The sequence below is a fragment of the Dromiciops gliroides genome, chromosome 1 (genome assembly GCF_019393635.1).
Source record: "Dromiciops gliroides isolate mDroGli1 chromosome 1, mDroGli1.pri, whole genome shotgun sequence".
Taxonomy (NCBI): domain Eukaryota; kingdom Metazoa; phylum Chordata; class Mammalia; order Microbiotheria; family Microbiotheriidae; genus Dromiciops; species Dromiciops gliroides.
This window is the reverse complement of record NC_057861.1, coordinates 65,268,482-65,292,789: the sequence shown is the minus strand read 5'-3', so window position 1 is coordinate 65,292,789 and position 24,308 is coordinate 65,268,482. Positions and strand designations below refer to the sequence as shown.

Here is a 24,308-nt window from a genome sequence, read left to right as displayed (position 1 = left end):
CCTCTCAGCACAGCTGGTGCTGTGGTTCAAGTTGATTTGCCTTTAGAACCAGACAGGAAGGCCTGGCTATCAAAAGAATGTGGTCACCACCAGGCAGCCTTTTTGTCTGTCAGCAGAGGGCTTGAGGACATTGATCAGGTGCCTTAGGCCTCTCCAATCCACGGAGAAATCCTGCTGGCACAGGCCTCTAGTCCTCCTAGAACAGTAGTACCAACGTTAGTAACTGCCCCATACTCACCCATTCAAATCAAGGAGACCATTCTGTAGACCCAAACATGCCTGCACTGCACCTCTCTAGGGTGCCCCCCCAAACAAGCCAGAGCTCCTCCTGCTGGACAGAATGGGCCCTTGCAGCCCTTTACCTGGCCCTTTAGTGGTGTACTGGGCCAGGGGAAGGGTGGCCCTGGACGCATTAAGCAAAGAGCGTTGCCCTGGGCTTTACAATATTGCTCAGGAAAAGGAAAGAAATAGCAAGGAAAAGGGACGCCCAAGTTTGATGAAGGCAGAGACAGGAGCGGGGCGTCCTCCATCTCCCCTTGAATTCCTCCAGTTCTGCCAGTCTGGACTATTCGTTAGGCTCTGAGCAAACATTAACTGGGCTTTATTAGTTTTTCCTAATAATCAGAGCTGGCATACAATGGAAATGAACAGAGCTCAGGGACACTGTAGTGAGGATATCTGTGCTGGGTGGGAGCCGGGACTAATTGACTCAACGGTTCCTTCCAGCTCTGACATTCTGATAATCTATGACTACAATTCCAAGAACTGATGAGTCTTGGAGTCTCTCATTTTAAGATTCTGCAATGCTAAGTCCTAGATTCTGTGGTCCTCTGATTGACTGATCGAAGGGAGCCTTGGGTCTCCACCCATCCACCCCCACTCTTGGCCCCTTCTCCCACTAGGCTTGCTGGGGATATATCTGTCATTCTCTCTTGCCACTGCCCTCCTCTGCCTTCAAGCAAAGACCCCCAAGCCTCTGAGGGAGCAGCTGCAAATGGCCTCTTAAGCTCTATGACCAAAGAGCCAGCCCTTTGGGCCTCCTCCTTAAAGAATAATCCATCCATATACAATGGGTCTGTATAAACCCAGTGGGCCTGGTTGTCATCAGCAGATTTCAAGAATGGGAAGTTGGGACATATTTATCCAAGATGCTTCTGTCCATCACTGCCTGGCAAGGGACACTTCTAATAGCCTAACTAGGACCAAAGGCCTCTCAGGGCAACTAAGACTGGGAGTAAGAGAGTAGGGGGACCTAAATGGGCCAGATCCAGCTTCAGGGCCCACTAGAGGCTAAATCAAAGGTAGAAGAACTGAAAGACTCCTGCTCCCCAGGGCAGGAAGTTCTTCTGAATCCAAACCAGATATTAATTAATAATAACAGGTCATTTGGGCTCAGGTTTTTCCTGGAGAAGATGCCATTTCACGTATGTATGTGTGTATATGCATGAATATACACATGTATGTGTATATGTAGACACATACAAGGATGCACACGGGTACATCTATACACAGGCAGTGCAGAGTGCAGGTATGCCTGCATAGGTGCCCATGTATAACAATACACAGTCTGCAGACCCTGGTGCCTACTTCAGATGTATGTCCACAAGTCCACGTGTATGTCCATTTACACATGTAACATGCATGTCGTGCATGTGCATGTGTGTATCTGTGTCCAGATGCTGAAATAGATGGCATTGTGTTATGTATATGCATATACACACGTATATATTCTATTATACACACACTCATACCATGTTACACATAGGGCTGGGCTGCTGAAATTCACAAGCCTGATCTTCCCCAACACCAATGACAGTCTCTCTGGGCTCTATCTGAGCCGACAGTTATCTCTTTCTCGGTCTCCGTATCCCTCCTCCCTCTCCTCATCTTCCCCTTGGGGGGGGGGAGGGAGTACACAGGTTGACCCATTTACATCCAGCGCCTGTCCAAAGGCGCATCCCTTCTCTGATAGGGCTTCCAGTCTTCTTTCTGAGGCCCTGGAAACCAGGATTCCTGGGTTCACTGTCCCAGGAGGACCAACACCCTCCGCCTACCCTATCTTCTGCCCAAATGGGGGTGGGGGTGGACAGATTCATTCTCTTAGAGACCTGAAGGGGACCGTCACTCCGGAAGCTGCGGTGCGTGGGAAAAGGGGGGGTGGCCCCCACGCCGCGGCCCCCCCCCCCTTTCCATGGGGCGGGCTGATCCGGGGACAGGATCCGGGCCGGGTTTTTCGTAGCGCCAGGGACTGAGGCTGAGGCTGGGGCTGAGGCTGAGGCTGAGGCTGAGGCTGAGGCCGGGGCCAGGCTGGGGAGGGGAAAGGAGGGGAAGAGAGCGGGAGCCTGAGCTCCAGCCGCGGGTCGCGGCGGGTGCAAGAGATGCCGGAGGTGCGCGCACCCAGCCCCGGAGCTGCCCGAACCGAGGCCCTCAGGGTTTGCCCAGGGCCTGAAGGGGCTTGAGGGGGTGGAGGGGAGGGGACAGAACCGGACAGGACCGCGCCTCCCCCCCCTCCCCGCAGTCCCAGCCCCCGCCCCCCAGCCCCGCTGCAGCTGCCGCTTGGAGCTCGCCTGGCCGGCCCGCGCACCGAACAAGGTGCCGCTGCCCGGGCGCGCACAGCTGCGGCGGCGGCGGCTGTGCGGGGGGGGAGGGGGAGCCGACCCCCGAATCCTCTCCTTCCCCCCCCTCTCCCCCCTCCCCTTCCCCCCCCTCCCCGCAGGATGCCCGGCTGAGCCGCCGCCACAGCGCGGGCAGGGACAGGTGCGCGCCGAGCGCAGCGCAGGGCACGGCGCTGGGAGCCGCGCGCAGCCGCTCTCCGGGGACCGCGGGCAGCCGAGGTAAGCGCCCCGCACGGGACCCGGGAAGCGCGGGGCGGGGGCCGGGAGCGCCAGGCGCTATAGCGGAGGAGGGGCTGGGGGGAGGGGGGACGGGCTTCTGCAAATCTAGGCCCCCGCCCCCGACGTCCAGCCCCCGCCCCCCACTCCCCGTGGTTGGAGCGGTAGCAGCGAAAGAGATTGGGGTGAGCTGAGGGGTGGGGGGGTGGGGAACGGGTAGAGTCCCCGGGTACTCAGAGGAGGCTGGCAGCCCCTGGAGCCGCAGGGGCAGGTGGTGTGCAATAGAGGGATCACAGATCTCCAAGCGGCGCAGCTAACGCTGGCACTGAATTGGGTGGGGAGCGACTATCCCTCTCCACCCTTCTCCTCCCCCCCTCTTTTCTCTTCTCCTGGTCGCCCCCTCCTTCTGACTCCCGCGGCTCTGGACTCAAGGTGTCCAGGCCTGAATTGTAGCCCCCCCGCCTGGCGCCCCCAGGCTGAGAGACAAAGGGACAAAGGAAGAATCTATCTCCTCTTGATTGTGGGGGGATGTTTTTTTGGGGGGAATAAAGCATTTCCACCCCCCACCCCACCCCCGACTCGAGGGCGCTGCAGCCTCCAGGCTCTGATTGGTCCCTGGAGCCTGGGGGGCTCCGTCACGTGAGGTTGGGGGGGCGGCTGCACGTGGGAGGTGGAGGGGTTGGGACAACTTAGTTGTCGCCTGCTACGAACTCGGGGTGGCCTGTGGGGGGTGGAGTGGGGCATCGGGTGGGAAGTAGGGATTGGGGAGAGCCACCGCCCCCTGTATGCGGGGGGGGGGTCAGTGGGCGGACCTTCGAGCCCGCCCCCTCGGAGTTAGAGGGGGGCGAGCGCCGCCGGTGCTCACTTGGCCTCCCGATACCCCCCAGGACCGGACTCGACCCTCGCTCGCTTGGGTAGCAGAGCTACCTGCTCTTGGTCCCCAAGAGGTGGCGCTGCGGACGGGTCCAGCACCTCTCGGGACGGGACACGCGACCCAGCGGTGCCCCGGTCCCAGTTCCTCGGAGCCCCCAGACCCGGTATGACCGGGGTGGGAGGTAGGGGGAGGATGGCCGAGGTGGATGCTAGTGAGGTTGGGAGGGAGGAAAACTGCTTTGGGCTTGGGGAGATTGGTTCTCCTTGGATCTTATAGGCTCCAACGGTCCCAGCACTAGCAATGGAATTTTAGAGCATCTAGTTCGTGGTGGGGGTGCATCAAGCAGAAGAAACTAAACTAAAGCGTACTTAGAGGGGACATGACTTGTCCTGGGTCACGCAGCTGTTTAGTAGAGTAGAACCTCGCACCCTGGTCTTCTGATGTTCTTTCCATTACAGTCCTGTGCCTCTGATCGGGTTTCCTGGAGATCAAACAGGACTGAGAGAAAGGGGGAGGTCATTCCCAGCCCTTTCTTGTTCTTTCCAGTGTTAAGGGACTGAAGGAAATTGGGGGGAGGGCTGCGGTTTATTTCTCTTTGTTTAGGGTCGAGGACCCCAGTGAGCCAGTGGTTTTCTTGGAATTTCCACTGAGGTTGGAGTGGTCTGGAGTCTCTGGGTTTTAGGAGCTGCTACCAGGACTTGGGTTGAATGAGGGAAAAGGTTGGGGGATCTGAGGTGCAGGGGGTTGCTCTTCTGCCCATGCCATAGTGACTGGTCTATTTTCTCTTTGAATTTTCCCCCTCTTCATCATCTTTCACACCATAAACACACCAGTAAACATTTGTTGATCCCGTTGATTACTGCTGGACTGCTTTGTGTCAGATCTATGGGTCTGGAGCGTGGAGGATATTCAGATTTGGGATGTGGTCTTTCGAATTGGATTTTTCAGCAGAAACTAGTCCCTAACTTTCTCTCTAATTCACCACCACTCCCTATGTGTGTGACTGAGGTCAGGGACATAGGGAACTGGAATCTAGAGACAGGAATTCAGATCTTTGAGGTCTGAACGCAGAGGGAAGGTTTGCCATTTATCCAGCTAAATATACTCTGCACAGAGTAGGCACTTAATACTTGTGTGAATTGGATAATTGATTTGGCTATCTTCTGCAGATTATCGATTGTGAGAGTATCTGGTATGTTGTGGGGGAGGGAGCAAGCAGGTTATAGACTTGAGGTTTGCCCTTTATTTTCCCTTCTTCTGGTGTGTTGTGGTGGGGGAGAGGAATGTGGTAGTCACAGGCAGATTCTGACTCTCTACCCAATTCTCCCTCGTAGAAAAGATGAGAGAAAAGGACTAGGATTGGGGGGGGGGGGAAGGGGTGTGTTACCACTGCCAGCCAGACTCAGGAAGGTGGCTAGGAGAAGCTTGGGGTGAAAAGCTGATCATTTGGGCCCTAAGAACAGAGTAGCCTCTTTCACCCAATCCCTCCCCCTTTGGGGAGTAGTTTAAAGGCTCAGAACTTGAGGGGCCTCTGGATACCTTCTGGGAGGCTTGTCCTAGGAGAGCCTTGGGAGGAGGACCCTGGGATGATATCATGACATATCAAATGTCAGGGCTGGAAGGAACCTTAGAGCATAGAACACATCATGTTTGGGCTGAAAGGATCCATAGAACGGGAGAGACTTCCTAGTATCATCTCCCTCATTTCAGAAGCAATGTGGACTTTTTTTTTTTTTTTTTGTGGGCTGGGCAAAGGAAGCCCCCATTTAAGCTGTATTTCCCCTCCTCTCTCTGTTGTTGCTGTTTGGCTACTGGTAGCTTAGGGGGGAAGGGCAGGGCAAACAGGGATCCCCACACCCCCTCCCCTAAGGTGGGTCACCTCAGCCAAATCCTGCAGCTGTGCGGCTGGGGAGGGAGGGATGAGGCAGCCAATGGCACGATTCATGGTGCTAAGGAAAAGCAGAGCCTGGGCCAAGGACAGCACCAACAGCAATCCCCCGGGAGCCTCAGGCTGGCTGCAGCCCTCTTCCCCTCCCCTCTCTTCCATGGGGGGGTGGGGGGGAAGCTGCACATGCTAAGGGGCCAAGGTCACCCATCAAGGCCATAAGCCAGGATCTAGGCAAGGGTGGGGCTACCCAAGCCTGCAGCTCAAGGTCCCTGGCAGCTTCTCTCTCCCTGAGTCGCTTTGGTGTTGGACATCTGTCTCTGTCTGTCTGGCCCAGAAACATGTCTCTTGGAAATAGAGGCAGCAGAGTATAGTGGTGAAGCCTTGGACCTATAACCAGGAGACCTGGCTTCTTATCCTGGTTCTGCCTCTCTCTAGCTGTGTGACCTTGGGCAAACTTCTTCCTTCTCTGAGCCTTTAGTCGCCTCCTCTTTCATATGGGGCTAATAATCCTTGCCCAGAATTGGTGGTAGGGGGCAGGGTAGGGAAACAGGTCTCTGAGGATAATGTGAAAAACTGCTTGCAAAAGACTTGCAAAGATATGAACAAAGGACTTAGTTAGAAGGGTAATGCGACCCATTTGTTATCATCCCAAAGATGGGACTGGTCTGCCCAAGAGAGGGGGAGGGAACTACTGAACATAAAAATGACACCACACAAGTGATATATACCAGCCTTGGAGGTGGGGTCTGGTCCCTCATGAATAAAAATAACTCAATTTACATAGTTACTCGAAAGTTTTAAAAGTGCCTTAAAAAAAATCCTAACTCTGCTAGGATTACCATTTTACAGAAGAGGAAAACTGAGGCACCAAAAGGGCGAATACCTTGCCCACAATCCCACTTCTAGGTGAGCAGCAAAGCCAGGGATTAGGATGCAAGTGTGCTGATTACAAGTCCAGAGCTCTTTCCACTAGACTGCAACTGCCTTTTTCAAGTAAGTTTAACAAGTTTCTCTTCCTAACCTCTTCTTCTCCCCTTTCCTCCACCATTCCCCTCCTCTCCTAGTGAGTTTCTTCCCTATTGTGGGAAATATTACTTCCCTGTATTTGGCCTAAACCCCATTCTACTTAAAAACAAATAACCTTTGGGGCAGCTAGATGGTGCAGTGGATAGAGCGCTGGCCCTGGATTCAGGAGGACCTGAGTTCAAATCCAGCCTCAGACACTTGACATGTACTAGCTGTGTGACCCTGGGCAAGTCACTTAACCCCAATTGCCTCACCCAAAAAACCCCCCAAAAACCCAAATAACCTTTCCCCCCCATACCTCCAGTAGCACTTTATTGTTATACCAAAATACCAAATTCTTTATCACCCCCCCCCCAATCAGATGATAAGCTTCATAAGGGTAGGGAATAGGGGACAGCTAGGTGGCACAGTGGATAGAGCACCGGCCCTGGAGTCAGGAGTACCTGAGTTCAAATCCGGCCTCAGACACTTGACACTTACTAGCTGTGTGACCCTGGGCAAGTTACCTAACCCCCATTGCCCTGCAAAAAAAAAACAAAAACAAAAACAAATGTAGTTGGGAAATAAGGGTAGGGAATAGTAACAGGGAAAGAGCACTGACTCTCAAGTCAGAAGACCTGGGTTCAAGTCTTCCATATGACACACTGCCTTTGTGGCCTTGGACACAACACTTAATTTCTCTAGACCTCAGTCTCCTCTTATGTAAAATGATGGTGTCAGACTTGATGACCCTTCCAGCGCTTGATCCTATGATCTAAACTCATCCCTACCAGCATCTAGGACTCTCCACACAGTAGGCATATTATAAATGTTTCTTGTATTGCAAGCTCTAAGAGAGCTTGATGTTGTACCCTGGGCCATCACTCTCCCCTCCCCCATGTGCCAGAGATGCAGATGCTGCCATTCTCTGCCCAAACACCCTAGGGAAAAAAAAAAAAAACTTAGTTCATATGTAGTGATAACAGAAGATTGGGTCCCTAAAGCCAACTTTCCCTCCCTGCCCCCACCCCCGTAACGCTTTTGATCCATGTTTCTCTTAACCTAAGGTCTATGAACTTGTTTTTTCATATTTCATAAAATGTATCTTGGTATAATGGGTTTCCTTATTGTAGCCCTATGTGTGTTCTTTTCTTCATTTAACAACAATATTCTGAGAAGAGGGTCTTCCCCACACTGTCAGAGGGGTCTGTGACACACAAAAACACTGAGAACCTCTTTCTTCCCCACTAGTGGTAATGACTCCTTTACATTTACAAAGCACTTTGCATACTTATCTCCTTTGAGGTTTATCTAAACTGACTCCTGAAACTGGCTAGGCAGATGACCCCAGCCCCACTTTACTGAAGAGAAAACTGAGGCCAAGATCTGGGAAGGAATATGTTTGAGGTCTTAAGGAGATGCAACCCCAGGGTCTTCTGGTCACATGACTTCTAGGTCTTCTTAACATTGGTGAGGTATGTGTGTAGGTATGCATGTATACATGTGTGTATGTATGCATTATGTATGTATGTAGGTATAAGTATACATGGGAATACATATGCAGATGTGTATATACAAATTTTATTCAATTAAGCATTTATTTTTTTCTCCCACCCATTCCCCAATTGGAATGCAACAGAATAAGCTTTTATATAGCACCTACTATTCGACAGGCACTGTGATAAGCACTTTACAGTATTATTACATTTGATCTACTCATACAAGGTAGGTACTGTTATTATCTCCATTTTGCCACTGAGGAAACTAAGGCAAGCAGACTTGCCCAGGGTTGTACAGCTAGTAAGTGTCTGAAGCCAGATTTGAACTCACAAAGATGAATCTTCCTGACTCCAGGCTCACTGCTCTATCCCCTGTGCTACCAGCAACTGCCTCAATTGAACAAGAAAATGCTCCTAATAACTCTATGCACAGTCAAGCAAAACAAATACCCCCATTGGCCTTGTCCAAAAATGTTTGTTTCCTTCTTAATTTTGAGTCCATCACCTTTGGGTCATGAGGTGGGTAACATGTTTGTTTCATGATCCTCTGGAATCATTGTTGAGTCATTGCATTGATCATCATCCTCAAGTTTTTGTTCACACATTCATCCTCTGTCCCTTACCACATCAAGTTCTTCAAAACGCCACCCACCACTCCCTGCAAAAACTTGAAACACCCTTCTACCTCCTTTCAAACCACTGCCCCTATCTTACTCATCCTTCAAGGCCCAATTGGCCTCCTGCCTCTTCCAGGAAGCCTTCCCTGACCACCCAAGCCAACAGTAATCTCCATTTTCCTTGGGCTCTTGTAGCCTTACCATTCTCCTGGCACTTCATAAACATAACCTTATATTGTGTATCTTTTTTATCTTGTCTCCAGAACTGAGAATGTTCAGCTTGGAAAAATCAAAATTCAGGGAGAGACATGATAGCTCCCTGAAAGTATTCAAAGGGGCAAAAAGAATTGTACTAGGGGCAGCTAGGTGGTATAGTAGATAAAGCACTGGCCCTGGATTCAGGAGGACCTGAGTTCAAATCCGGTCTCAGACACTTGACACTAGCTGTGTGACCCTGGGCAAGTCACTTAACCCCTATTGCCCAGCCCCCCAAAAAAAGAATTGTCTTGTTTAACCCTACAGGACAGAACTAAGAGCAATGGCTCTTTCCACTGGGGGGGGGGGAGGAGCAAAACTTTCTAACCCTGAGAGCTGTCCAAAAGTGGAATTGGTTGACCTGAGGGGAGTGAGTTCCTCATGCAGTTGAAGTCTCCAAACAGACACTCCTTTAGGAATGCTGTAGAGCAGTCCTTAACCTGTGTCTGTGACAAGGAGCTCTTATGGAGAAGCCTATATACCCTTTCTCAGAATGATGTTTTTCAGTGCTTAAAATATATAGGATCATAAAGAAAATCAATTATGTTGAAATACAATTATCAAAATATCAAAAAATAATAAATTCATGAACCCTGGGTTAAGAAAATTGTATGTAGGGGCAGCTAGGTGGCGCAGTGGATAGAGCACCAGCCCTGGAGTCAGGAGGATGTGAGTTCAAATCCAGCCTCAGACAATTAACACTTGCTAGCTGTGTGACCCTGGGCAAGTCACCTAACCCCAATTGCCTCACTAAAAAAAGAAAAGAAAAGAAAAGAAAATTATATGTAGAAATTTGGACTACATGCCCTCTGGGGTCCTGTCTAGCTTTGAGCTAGCTGTGACCCTAAGGAAGTCCCAGAAAGCTGGTGTAGATCGGCGGTCTCCAAAGTGGAAGGCTGGGTCATGACCCCAAGAAATGTGTGATTAACCAATCAGAGGGCAGAAAGTTGTCCTGAAATAGCTAATCATGAGATTTCTCTCCAACACAACCACACTTATTCTTCCTCTATATTTCCTCCCTGTGCTTGTGTAAACTCCTACTCTCTTCTTCCTTCTCTAGCCATCAACCCCTCAGGGCAGTTATAACTGCCATCTATGTCCTACTCCCCCTCCCCCTCCCACCCAGATCACTTTCTGGCTTCAGCAGGAGTCCCTCAAAAGGCAACCTATGCACTCTGGGGCGGTGGCTGGTAAAAGCCTCCTTCCTCCTCCACATTTTTTATTTTGGTTAGGACAATGAGGTGCCATGTGTGTATGTGTGTATGTATACATGCCTGTGTATATGTATAGATAATGCTGTGTACATTTATGTATGTATAATTTATAGAAATAGATATACATGATTAGAGGGGTGATCAAAACTGTTTTGTCCATGGGGTACACTGTCAAAAAAAAAGTCTGGGGGGCAGCTAGGTGGCGCAGTGGATAGAGAACCGGCCCTGAATTCAGGAGGACCTGAGTTCAAATGTGGCCTCAGACACTTAACACTTACTAGCTGTGTGACCCTGGGCAAGTCACTTAACCCCGGTTGCCTCAAAAAAAAAAAAAAGATTAAAAAAAAATTTGTAAAACAAAAAAGTCTGGAGACCTCTGGTTTAGATGATAGCATACATAGTGAAGGAAATTCAGATCTGGTAGGATGATCGCATGTTTCCAAGTTAGAGATGTGTCTCTAGTGAAATGCCCTAGATATCTCTACCCTTGGTCTTATGCTGTTCAGCATTTTTATCAGTGATTTGGATAAAGGTATCTGAGGCATACTCGTGAGACTTGTGGAGGGCAGCAAGCTGGAAGGAATAGGCAACAAACATGTTGGGTGGCAAAACAGGGAGTTGAAAAAATCTTGGCTCGCTGGACCAATGGACCAAATATAACACGTGAAATGTAATTGGGATAAATGTATAGCCCCACTCTTTGGCATTTTATTTTGTAACCCCAAGTACAAGGATGAGAAGGTGTGGTTAGACTGTTAAATAGTTTTGTGAACAGGATCTGAGGCTTTTAGTGGATGGAAAGCTCTGTATGATTCACCAGTGAAACAAGGCAGCCCATCAAAGCTAAATGGATCTTAGCTGCATTAATACACGCAGAGTGACCAGAAAGAGGGAGGTAATAGGCTTGTTGTACTCTGCCTTGGTCAGACCGCATCAGTAGCATCATGTTTAGATCAGGGAGCTATAGTTCAGGAAGGACTTTTTTTTTTTCCCCAATTCACAAGCATTTGTTTTCTCCCCTCCCCCATTGAGAAATAAACAAGAAAAGCAAAACTCTAGTAGCAGGTAGGCATAGTCAGTCCAAACAAATTCCAATGCTGGCCATCTTACTTTCCACACTGGCCGTGTCGGAAGGACGTTAATGAACTAAAGTGGGACTGTGGGAAGGCAACTGGGATGGGGTGAGAGGACAGGAATACAAGGATGGCTTGAATGATTTTTAAGGATCTGAGCCTGGAGAAGGGAGGGCTTATAAGGTACATGGATGCTGTCTGCAAATATCTGAGGGGCTGGGATGGGGTACAGGGATTAGATTGGCTCTTCTTGGGCCCAGGGGGAAGAACTTAGAGTAATTGAAGTTTTAGAGAAGCCAATTACCCCTCCATAGAAAGAAAAACATTCTAACCATTAGAGCTCTCCCCAAATTGGAATGATCTACCTTGGGAGGTGGTGAGTTGGCTGTTCGCAACTGGACTGAAAGATCCGAAGTCTTGAAGCAGAGGCTGCATTGTCACTTGCTAGAGATGTTGTAGAGGGGATTTCTTTTTCTACTTGGGTACAATTTGGACTTGGTGACTTACGAAGGCTGTCCCAGAAGGACCAGGACTAGGGAATTCTAGGGAGGAAAGTTTTACCTCAGAAGGAAATACCATCATGGGGGCAGCTAGGTGGCACAGTGGATGAAGCACCAGCCCTGCATTCAGGAGGACCTGAGTTCAAATCCAGCCTCAGACACTTGACATTTACTAGCTGTGTGACCCTGGGCAAGTCACTTAACCCTCATTGCCCTGCAAAAAAACAAAAAACAAAAAACAAAAAACCCCCACACATACAAGAAGAAGAAAATACCATCCTAATAATCTGAGCTATCCAACTAGAGAACAGGCTGTTATATAAAGACCCAAGTTATCTGTCAGTGGAAGGGGCCAAGGAGAGGCTGGATAACCCCAGTCAGGGAGATCTCAGAGGGTATTCTTGTGCCCTCTTAGATAGGTGGGGTAGGTGGCCCTTCCAACTCTGAGATTCTGCAAGTCTGTGATTCTGAGACTTAGATCATTCTCACACACACACACACACACACACACACTGCCCTGCCCATAGTAGCTGCTCAGGAGACATTTTGCTAATTTTCCAATTGACCCATCATCCAGGCAGAGTTAGGAATTGACAGGCCTGTCTTTGGAATGGAAAAGGTCCTGGAGGCACCAATGCCATCTAACCCCCTGCCTTCTGGTGAGCTGCAGTGAAGCAATACAGATGGGTGTCCAATGCTGGGCTCTGTCCAAGGCTGCCTAGCCCCTGAGGACGATCCCATTGGAGGGAATCCAATTTGATTCAGTTCCCATTAGAGAAGTAGAATGGCCCAGTGGAAAGAGCAGTAGCTCTACAGCCAGAGAATCAGGGTTCGAATCCTACCTGGGGTTCTGTTGCCTCTGCCTGTGTGACCTTGACCACTTAATTTCCCTTAGCAACTGTAAAATGGGGGAGGGGGTTTGACTAATGATCTCTAATGTCACTTCTAGCTCTAAGTTTATGATTCTGGAAACTAATATTAATACCCACTGTGTGCAGAATGCTATTCTGGACCCTGAGATGACCAATTTTAGATAGCATCTAGAACAAGGCAGATAGTCTTCCTTGCTTCTCCACCAGTTGGCTTATATTTGGATTCCTGTGTGTTTGATCTGGATGCTGTGTTTTAGGAAGGACATTGGTGGGCAGGAAAAGCTCAGGAGGAGGTCAACTAGGATATCAGAAACTAGGGGTGTGAAGAAGACATTTAGGAAAACCATGAGAGCTATCTTCAGATCTGGCCAGTTGTGGAGAAAAGGGATTAGCTTTGTTCAGCTTGACCCCCAGAGGGCTGAACTAGGTGCAAGTGGAATTTGTAGAGTGGGTCTATGCTCAGCATTAGAAAGGGGGGTAACGCTATAACTTGTACCAAGTAGAGCTATCCTGAAGTGGAACAGATTGCTGTGGGAGAAAGGAGTAAGTTCATCTCTGGAGGTTTCCATGTAGAGACCAGACAACCACTCATGGAAAGGATTCCTATGAGAGCCCAGTTAATCACTGAGGTCCCTTCTGACGATGATGATGCTGTGAATTTTGTGAGCTCAGACAGTCTTTGCCCTTGTGGAGACCAGTGTCGGTGAGAAGCAGTTACTGTGTCCAACTGTTTGAGGGGTCCCCCCCACAACCTGGCCTGCTATTCTGTAGAATGACTGGGCCCGGCCTTGGAAGCAGCAAGCCATGTTAGGGCTGGGCCACTCGCCTGAGGAACATAATTCTCTCTGATTATCAAACTCATTCATCATCCCTCCACAAGGGATATCAGATAAAGTGCCCGTAAATTAGAAAGTGTTAAGGTGATATGGGGGGCCATGAGCCTCAGGTTATTAAAAATCCTTCTTTTGGAGACTAGTCTGGGATCAGGGATCTGATGCGGCCCTCTCCCTCCCTTCACCTGGGCCCGGCAGTGCCCCTTCTCTCACACACACACACACACACACACACACACACACACACACACCACTGCCCCCTCCCTGACTGGGTGCCTTTCTCTGAACCAGTATCAAAGCCAAAGCATGATGGGAGATGTAGTCCTCACCATGTACATGAAGGATTTCCCAGAATAAACCCTCTTTGCCTTGCACCAGTCTTGTGAAGACAGGGGAGGAAATAACTAGTATTCACAGCTAATTCCCAAGCCATCCCCCTGCATGTGGGGGCAGGAGGGGGCAAGGGCAGGGTGAGGGACCAAGTGATTGGATCCCAGCGTAGTATCACCTATTCCTTTAGTCTTCTCACAAGTGGGCAATATGACTTGTATGGCCAAGAGAGCGTGAGACAGAGGAAGAAGATTTGGGTTTAAGTCCTAGTCATGCCACCTCTTAGCAATGAGGCCTCCACCAAGGCTCTCCCCCTCTTGGAGTCATAGCTAGGTGGCTACAGTGGATTGAGTGCTGGGCCTGGAGTCAGGAAGACATGAGTTCAAATCCAGCCTCAAACACTTACTAGCTTGTGGGACCCCATGGGAAGTTGCTTAACCCTGTTTGCCTCAGTTTCCTCATCTGTAAAATGAGCTAGAGAAGGAAATAGTAAGGTTACTCCAGTATCTTTGCCAAGATAACCCTAAATGGGGTCCGGAAGAGTCCGAAACAATTGAACAATTGCCTCCACTGGCTGTCTGACCCAGTGGTATGTAAGTAAGGTATTCAGGGGCAGCTAGATGGCTCAGTGGATAGAGCACTGGCCCTGGAGTCAGGAGTACCTGAGTTCAAATTTGGCCTCAGACACTTAACACTTACTAGCTGTGTGACCCTGGGCAAGTCACTTAACCCCAATTGCCTCACTAAAAAAAAAAAAAAAAAAAAAGTAAGGTATTCAATGTACTTACAAATACTGGAGAGTTGGCAGCTAGTAATAATGTGAGCATTCCCCGAGGCTTCTTCTTAGATGGTCCCCATGCAGCAAAGATCGATGGCTTCGGCCCATTTAGTGATTCCCTGTTGGGGGGGGGAGCAATAGCAACAAAGAGCAAGCAGGAACCAGAGCAGGGAGTCACTCACCCTCCTCAAACTGCTACTCCCCTCCTTTCCTTTCCATTGCTAGAGTACTGCCCCAACATCATGCTGGGGGGTGGGGGTGGGGGCGGAATTCTGGGCTGTCGATGCAGATTTTTTTTCTTCCCCTAAGGAAGGCAGTGGTGAAGCATAGCTTATGTACTGATGGAGACAATGTAGTTTAGAGGAATGGGGTGCTGGATGGCGGTGGCAAGTGATGGACCAATGAGGTTTGCCTTGCTACTTACCAGCCATGTGGTTTGGGTAAGTCACTCCTCTCTGGCCCCTTGGTTGCCATCTTTGTAAAGTAGGGATAACAGTACATGCCCTCCAGGGTAGTGAGGGAAAGCTTAACATTGCATGGGAGTGGCCGTTGTCCAAGAGCATGGCTCTTGGATGTGTGGCTGGACAGTTCCTGACATACCAGGAAGGCTGATGGGAGGCAAAACCAGGTTGTTATCCATAGAGATCAAGGCCTTCCCTCCAGGTGAAGGCAGAAAGAAACTGGTCCGTGGTTGTAGCCGGTTTAGTCCCAGGGTAGACAATGGGAGGAATATCCAGACCTCTTGGGATTTTGAGACAGTGGGTGCACAAGGAATGTACCATTGAGCTTCCTTTTCTCTGGGAAACTTCCACCTTGTCTGAGATGTCCTGGAAGTAGTCCTGGCCCTTGCCCCAGAGACCAACTGGGAAACTGAACACAGCTGCACAGCCTTGGAAAGCACTTTGCAAGAAGGAAGTTTCCTTGAGCTTAAATGGAGAAAATGCTAGGCTTTATCTCTGGAAACAGAACTGCACCGCACTGCATCATCCAGATGCCCTCACCCTTTGGGACTGGCGTACCTCTTGTCAAAGGATGGCTTCTGTGTGGGCAGAGGACCTAGCAAACCCAGAACCACCAGGGGGAGGTGGGGGGGATCTTACTGGCACTCCAAAATCACAGGAATCAGATCTGGGAGGAATCTGAGAACAGAGACAGTCAGAGCAAGAGGTTCCTTAATGAAACTCAGGAAGACCTGAATTCAAATCTTGCCTTAGATACTATGTGACCTGAGCAAGTTACTTGTCAGCCTTAGTTTCTTCAATGTAAAATGGAATACACATACATACATACATACGCATACATATGTCTCTATATAGCCTACTTTACAGGCTTGTTGTGAGATTGCATGAGATAAAAACATGTAAAACTGCTTTGCAAACACTCAAAGAGCTGAATAATTTTAACCATTGTGTCAGGCCCCTTAGAGGTCATCCAGTCCAATTCTAGCCCAAGTTACAGATAGGAGGTGCTGTGGTACAGTGGGAAGAAGAGTGCTTTTGAGTTGGGAGACCCCAGTTTGATATTGGTTCTTGGTACTTGCTACTTTCATGACTTGAAGTCACTAACTTTTGGGGGCCCTCAGTCTTCCTCACCTGTAAAATGAAGATCTTAGACCTTTAAGGTCCATTCTAGTTCTATATCAGACAATTGGTGCAGAGCACTGGCCCTGGAGTCAAGAGGACCTGAGTTCAAATCTCACCCTAGACATTTACAGCTGTGTGACCCTGGGCAAGTCACTTAATCCCAATTGCCTTCAACATCGTGGGACATCTCCAGCCATCCTGATATAGATATAGATATAGATATAGATATAGATATAGATATAGATATAGATATAGATAATGATATAGATATTGCCACTGGACCCAGAATGGCTTTGGAGGAGAGAGTGAGGTTGGTGACTTTGTATAGCCTGTCTTCCTTAAATCCAATTCCGTGCAAATCATGACATCTCCTCCCGACATCATGTTCCTCTTGGAGAACAAAGGACAAGCAACAAACAAAACAACACTTAATAGTTGTGTGACCTGGGAAAGTCACTTAACCCCTGTCTGCCTCAGTTTCCTCATCTGTAAAATGAGCTGGAGAAGAAATGGCCAAGCTACTCCAGTATCTTTGGGCTTGGAACTGGATGGCCACCAAGGTACCTTCCAATTCTAAAATTCTGTGATTCTTGAACGTCTTCCATCCTAGGTTAGTGGCAGAACTCCAAACTCCCTTTGGGCTTTGAATGCAGGAATCATTTTACTATTTGAGTGGAAATGAAGAAGCTCTTGAGTGACTGAAATAAAGTCTACTTGATCCCCTTTAACCATTGTTCTTCCTCACTTATTCCCCTGCCTCATCCTTCACTCCCTTCTGTCAGCCCCTCCTTAGGACATTCCAGGCACTGACTCACTGGGGTCTTGTGGTCCGCTCTGACCCAGAGCTTTCCCCCTGGGGACTCTTTCTCTGCCTTTGTTTTGTTCTTTTCCTTGGATTGGATGCCTTCCGTTCCAGCACAGAGCCAGGCCCCTTAATGCTCCCCTTCCCGATGCCGCACACCTGAGTTTTCCCATTGTGTTTCCCCCCCACACCCCACCCCCAACCCCCTTCTTACACAGACTGGCTTCGAATCCCTAGCCAGAGAACATAGACTATCAGAGTGGAACACAGAATGTCAGAGCTGGAAGGCATATTATAGACATATGCAAGATTACAGCTTTATAGCTGAGAGGAACCTCGGAGGTTATTAGTCTAACCTCATTTTACCAGAGAGGAATCTAAATAAAGCTTCAGAAGTAACTCACCACTGGATATAGGTAGTGAGGAGTGGCTCGGTGCTCTGGCTCCAAATCTAACTTCAAGCCCCCCCTTGTTTTACAGAGGATCAACCGGAGGGACAGTGACTCTGCCAAGGTAACAGCAAATAAGGATCAGGCAGGTTTTTCTTAGCATTAAAGGGGCAACTGATCCCCCTCAGCCTGTCTCCTCCTCCTACACCATAGTTCCACTTTACATTACTTGAGGGAATGTTTGGTAGGAATTGCTGAAGTGAGGAATGCTTTAGCCTGGGAAAGGAATAAGAAGGCGGCTGATAGGGAGTTAGTAAGGGACCAGGTCCCACCTTAGTCATCCGTTTTCTCTTGTTCAAATCCTTACAACCCAATGAATGGCATGAAGGTGGGAGGATTGGGGGCCCCTGGAGGTCCCCCACAAAGCTCCTCCCCAAGGCAGAGGAATTCAAGGAGTTGAACGGTCAGAGAGAGTGGGGAGGAAGGAAGAGTGAGAGTGGAGCTCAGGACACTGGACGGGAAGGAGCAAGGAAATGGGTCAGGCTGGAGAGGCTGGCTTTGGAACCGGGGTTCAGAGAGAGAAATGATCAAGCCCCTCTTCATTCATTTGTTCATTCATTTATTCATCAAGTAATGCTAAGCACTGCCCCGGGGCAGTAAGGATGCAAAGACCCAAAGGAGAAGTAATTGCCCTTTCTGGATAACCCTGGCTCTCAGGGATGTTTTCTCTTTATCCAAGATTCTCCACCCCCTGATCACTAGGCCCCCAAATCAATAAGAACCAGAATTGCATGGATTTCTCTAGTACTTGAGAATTTTTTAAAGTGCCTTGAAGGAGCCACGACCCTATAAGCCAGTGTGAGAATTATTATGCCCATTTTATAGATAAGGAAACTGAGGTCCAGAGACGGTGAACTGAGTTATGATTCTGTAGTCCTAGGAAGGCGAGCAGAGTGCTCCATCAAGTCAGTTAGTAATGAGGGGACTTTTGATGAATGAAAAACCAGAGCCCAGAAAGGGGAAATGCTTTGCCCAAATCTGACAGCTAAGACTTTATCCCAGGTGTCCTGACTCCAGGCCCAGGATTCTTCCCATAGCAGCACTGAGCCTTCACCAGACCTGGAAGGACTGAACAGCTCTCTTGGTCTTTGTGTGCTGTTACTAACCCATGTGACCCTTAGGTGAGGCACATCTCTAGGACAAGCAAGTAACTAGGTTAGATCGCGGCTCCCCAACCCTCTTGTTCCCAAACCCCTTTGCTTTCATTAAACGTTTCCATAACCCTGATTTGATATAAAAAGAAATGTGCTCTAGACTAGGGGTTCTTAACCTTTTGTGTGGCACAGACCTCTTAGACAATCTGAAGCCTGTGGATCCCTCCTCAGAAGAATTTGTTGGGTTTGGGGGGGGGGTTAAATTTATAATGAAAGGAAATGCTAAATTTCAGTTAGAGCTTAAGGAGAATAAAGGTGTAATCCTCCTCTCCTCCTCTCCCCCTCCCATCCCATCTTCATTCACAGACCTACTGAAATCTATCCATTGACCCTTGTGGGCCTGAGGAGACCAGGTTAAAACCTTCTAGAGTTTGTTCCCACATATGTATGTAAACAAGTAAGAAAATAATAATAGCTATCATGTATATAGTGCTTTGAGGCAGCTAGGTGGCCCAGTGGTTAGAGTGCTGGGCCTGGAATCAGGAACACCAAAGTTCAAATCCAGCATCAGACACTTAGTAGCTGTGTGACCCTGGGCAAGTCACTTACCTTCTGTTTGCCTTAATTCAATGGAGAAGGAAATGGCAAACCACCTCCAGAACCTTTGCCAGGAAAACTGGCTGCTATGGTCCACAGGGTCACAAAGAGTTGGCCGGGACTGAACAATAATATGGTGCTTTAGAGTTTGCAAAATAATCCTACATATGCTCTTTTATCTAATCATCACAATGACCCTATGAAGTAAAAGCTATTGTTATCCTCATTTTACAGATAAGGAAACTGAGACTGAAAAACACCCAGGGTCACAGAAAAAGCAAGTGTCTGAGGCAAGACTAGAACCCCAGGCCTCCTCAGCCCAAGTCCAAGTTACTCTTTTTTTCTTTCAATTTTTTTTGGGGCGGTGGGGCCAATGAGATAAGTGACTTGCCCAGGTCACACAGCTAGTAATCATCAAGTGTCCTGAGAGTCAAATTGAATCAGGTCCCCCTGAATCCAGGCGCTGGTGTTTTATCCACTTTGCCACCTAGCTGCCCCCTAAAGGTATCCTCTTTACTGAGCCACACATAGCTACCTCAAAAAGATTCATTTTTCATGACGAAATTTTCTTTAAGCACATTACCGTTTTTTCCCCCATAAATTACTACTTTCAGCAATTATTTAATAGGATATTCCAATATCAACTCCATATTTCCTATACCCACCCCCCCCTTGAGAAGCTTCGTGTACCCCTGAGGAAATGTATATTCCAGGTTGGGGACCTTTGAACTAGATGGTGTCTGGGCCCTGTGAGTCAGCTGAGGAGGAGACTCAGCTTGAATGAATGATTTGTAAGGTCAGGATCCCCTTCCAATCGCTCCTCACAGTTTGAGCCTCATGGGATTGGGAGATGTGCTGCTGGTGGAATTGTAAGGGGTGCTGTGTCTGAAGCAAGCTGAGCACCTCTCCCCCACCCCCAGCTCAGAGGGGGCCCAGCTTCAGAGGTAGAATTTCCCTGGAAGCTTTCCTGCACTGTATTTGTCTTCAGGTAAACAGGCTTCCTTTGCTGTACCAAATACCACAGTCCTTCATCTTTCCTGCGCTACCTAGCTCCTTGACTTCCACTCTGTGACACCACCACCTCGGCCTCTTGCTCCCCTTAAAAACCACCTGCCCCCACCCCTGAGTCTCGCCCCTTGTTTCCCCTTGCCCTAGTCCCCTGACTCCTCTGGGCCCAGAGTCCCCCATCCTCCCTTTCCCCGAGAGCCATGAGTCCCCCCAGCTGGGGCTGCTTACCCCCCCTTAATTACATGCTCCGTGTAAATGACACTTTAATTTCCTTTAAACGATTCACTGATACGAGGACTCAGTGTCTCCGTGTGTGTGTGTGTGTGTGTCTCTCTCTCTCTCTCTCTCTCTCTCTCTCTCTCTCTCTCTCTCTCCCTCTCCCCCCCTCTCCCTTTTTCCTAATTACAAGTCGCTGCTGCTGCTGGATTTTCTCCCTGACGGGCCCAATTTCCAAACAGTGAAAGGCGGTAATTAAAATTAATTAGCCAGAGAGCTAGCTGGTGATAGTGAGCCCCAGGACTGGGGAGAAGGCCCTAGGCTATACCTTGGCCCCAAACCTGGTTCCCCTAGGCCTACCTCCTCTTCTCTGTACCCCCTCCCCCTGGCCACTGCTCCTTCATGGGCTAATGAACCCAGGAGTCAAGGGATTCCCATCCTCAATTCCACATACACACCCCAGTGGAGCCTACCTAGCATCGTGGATGGGTGGGTCAGAAGACCACCCTTCTAGTCCCGATTTGGTTATTGACATTGGCCGAATCCCTCCTCCCCAGCCCTTGGCTCTCAGCAAGGTTATTTTGTTGTTGTTGTTAATTTTTTTTAATTTAATTTTTTTTTAATTTAGTGAGGCAATTGGGGTTAAGTTACTTGCCCAGGGTCACACAGCTAGTAAGTGTTAAGTGTCTGAGGCTGGATTTGAACTCAGGTCCTCCTGACTCCAGGGCCGGTGCTCTATCCACTGCACCACCTAGCTGCCCCTCAGCAAGGTTATTAATGCCTGCCTTACTGGGCCGATGTAAGGATCTTATGAGATAGTGAATGTGAAAGTGATTTGGAAGGATGCGTAAATAAGATTGTACAAATTGAAATGATGGCTAATAATAACAATACCTTCATATTCCCTGCCATTTATTAAGCCTGATGGACAAAGCACAAAGAGGGCTTTTGAATCCACTGTACCATGTCACAGCAGCCCTGGAGGCAGGATGGGAGTTGGTCTATCCATTTTACAGGTGAGGAAACAGGCCTCTGGACATTAAATGACTTGCCCAAAGTCATACTGGTAAGACCTGGAAAAATCAGCATTTGAACTCAGGTCCTGTGACTCTGACTGAGTTCAGCACTCCTCAGAGTGGACTTGTATCCATCCATGCTATCACTTGACTCTGGCCTGAAGTCACAGAGCTTACAGACATTGGTGGAAGCTCTAACTATAGAATATAAAATGTCAGAGCTGGAAGGGCCATTAGAGATCATCCAGTCCTCATTTTATGGAAAAGTGAGCTCCAGAGGGGGTGAAGGGCTTGCCTGGGCCTCAGTGACCTGTCCAGGGTCACACGGATAGTAAGTAGCAGGGGCAGGTCATCGAGTCAGTGCTTACTTAGGCCCATAACCTAGATCTCCTTTCCTGCCAATTCATGGTTCTTTGTACCACCTCCCATGGCCTTATATTAAGAATCATTGTGGCTGTTGTCAGCAACCTGTCACCTCTCCTTTCCTCCCTGGGCCTTCAGTGAATGAATCCAACCTAACTGTATCCTGGGGACAACTCCCTCATTTCCCAGTCCTCACCGATGCTGAATTCACTCTGCCAAGTTCCTAGACAGACTGAGAAGCAGGCTAGGCAGAAGCAGCTGGGAGCAGAGCCTGGTCATCCGATCCCCCCACAGAGCAGAGACTCTGAGATCAATTCTTCCCAGCTATGCACTCATTCATGGTGGAGGAGCCTTAGTAAGGGGCCCTGCTTACCCAGAGCACTGCTTGGGGATATTGGGATCTCGAAGATGACTCCGGTTCTCTCCCTTTCCTTCATATAGAGGATGGAGTTTCCAGAAGGGGGGCCTCTTCTGTCACCAAGAATGTGGGACACGGAATTTCAGCGCTGACTTTGAATTATCTAGTCCAGCGTTCTCATTTGACAAGATATGGAAACTGAGGCACAGGACACTGCCACAGTCACACAGCAACTCAGTAGCCAGGCCAGAGCTAGAACTAGAATCCAGGCCTTCTGACTCCCAGGGCTCTCTCCATTATATCAGGATGCCTCCTTATGGGGGTGGAGCTGGGAGTGGCTAAGGCCCCTCTGGCTCCAGGCCCAACCCTTCTGGGTGGTCAACTGCCAAGCAGGGGTATCACCAAGGCCATTCCTCTGCCTCCAGGCATGCCGACCCATGATGACCCTGCATCCTGTTCCCAAGCCCACAGACCTCACTACCCCCATGGGGGCAGGGAGGAGATCTGTGGATGGGGAAGGAAGGGCCTGGAGCTCTAAGGCTGGGGGAAGGTTTGGTTCTTTGTGAAGAAGGGCAGGAACAGGGAATTCTATCTATGGGTATGGATGAGGGTCACAAACATTTATGTGTGTGTGCTATGGGAAGAGCAAAAAGGGGGCAATAGAACAGACTTTTGTTTCAGAGATTTGTGTAACTTCAGCGTGTATATGAAAATGTATGATGGCATGAGGTTGTTGTGCATGGCTTGTGTTCAGGGTGTATGTGTGGATATCCACATGGAATGAGGCAGCATGAATACAGCCCTGGGCTTGGAACCAGGAGAACCTGGGTTTGAATCTTGCTTCTGGTACTGACTAGTTGTGGGACCCTGGACAAGTCACTTACCCTCTCTCAATCTCAGCTTCCTCCTGTGTATGGGAGGGTTAGACTCAATAACTTCTTAGGTTGCTTTCAATTCTGAACCTTTGACCCCATCATTCCATGGGCTCTGTATTTGTACAATACTTGCACCCACAATTGGTGTACATTGTGAATGTGAGAGATACCTTTGGGATGACTGCCTTTTGTATGGGTGTGCCTGGTGTTTGTAATAATAGGAATAATAATAATATCCTGCAGAAATACTTTAAAATTATCTCATTTCGGGGGCAGCTAGGTAGCACAGTGGCTAAAGCACCAGCCCTGGATTCAGGAGGACCTGAGTTGAAATGCGGCCTCAGACACTTGACTTACTAGTTGTGTGACCCTGGGCAAGTCACTTAACCCTCATTGCCCTGCAAAAAAAAAAAAAGTCTCATTTGATCCTCCCAACAACCCTGAGAAGTAGGTGCTATTATTATCCCATTTTACAGATGAAGAAATTGAGACAAATAGGGGTTAAGTGACTTGTCTAGGGTCACACAACTTGTATCTGAAGCTGAATTTGGACTTAGGTCTTCCTAACTCCAGGCCTGGCGCCCTATCCACTGTGCCACCCAGCTATTCCATGTATATGTAGTATGTGCCCGTAGACTGATGTACAAGCAATCGGTATTCATTGTGTGTCCACACACACCATTGGCATGTCTGTGTGTCCCGTGTACCCCTGTTTGATATCTGCTGTTTTTGTATGCATACAATTGACATTCATGATGCATGTATCCACACAAACATTGGGATGATAAATGTACACTGTATGCTATCTGTGCTGGGCATATGCAGTGGAGAGGAGACAAGACCCCTCAAGTCAGAGAGTACCCAACGGTCCCAGCAGGCACATTGCCATGACATGACAGCTACGGCTCCTTCCCCTCTTCCTTGCCTCCCCTGTCCACTCCCAGGGACTTCTGGATGAGGAACACCTGAGACTAGTTACCCCAAGGCTCCTGTCCACCTGTCTCTTCTAGGAAATGGCGTCTCCTCAGCCCCCTCCCCCTTTAGCATTTGGCCCTTCCTGCCTAGGAATTGGGATCCAAGACAGCTCCACTTTCCCTAGGCAGAAGCTATGGTCACTTATCGACCAACTCTCAGCTCCCAAAGAAGTGAGAAGCCCAAACCCTACCCCGCTGCAATGGCCTGGGCAGTTCCCAGGCTAGCGGGGGAGTCAATAGGCACAAGTAAAACGCAGTGAAGCAGGGGCAGCTAGGTGGTGAAGTGGATAGAGAACCGGCCCTGGATTCAGGAAGACCTGAGTTCAAATCCAGCCTCAGACACTTAACACTTACTAGCTGTGTGACCCTGGGCAAGTCACTTAACCCCAATTGCCTCACTAAAA

The 24,308-nt window shown here is 49.0% G+C and overlaps 1 protein-coding gene across 3 annotated transcripts in view; it reads left to right on the top strand.

The window, feature by feature from the left end:
* Nucleotides 1–2,710: 2,710 nt before the first annotated feature.
* SEMA6B (semaphorin 6B) overlaps nt 2,711–24,308 on the top strand; it is a 48,292-nt gene continuing 26,694 nt past the window's right edge. For 2 of the 3 annotated variants that reach the window (XM_043968499.1, XM_043968486.1), the window contains exon 1: nt 2,711–2,834. The gene's annotated coding sequence lies outside the window, so the exon portion shown is untranslated. Of the gene's footprint in view, nt 2,835–6,444; nt 6,587–24,308 lie in introns of those variants that run through there. The other variant, XM_043968492.1, reaches the window with a different exon arrangement.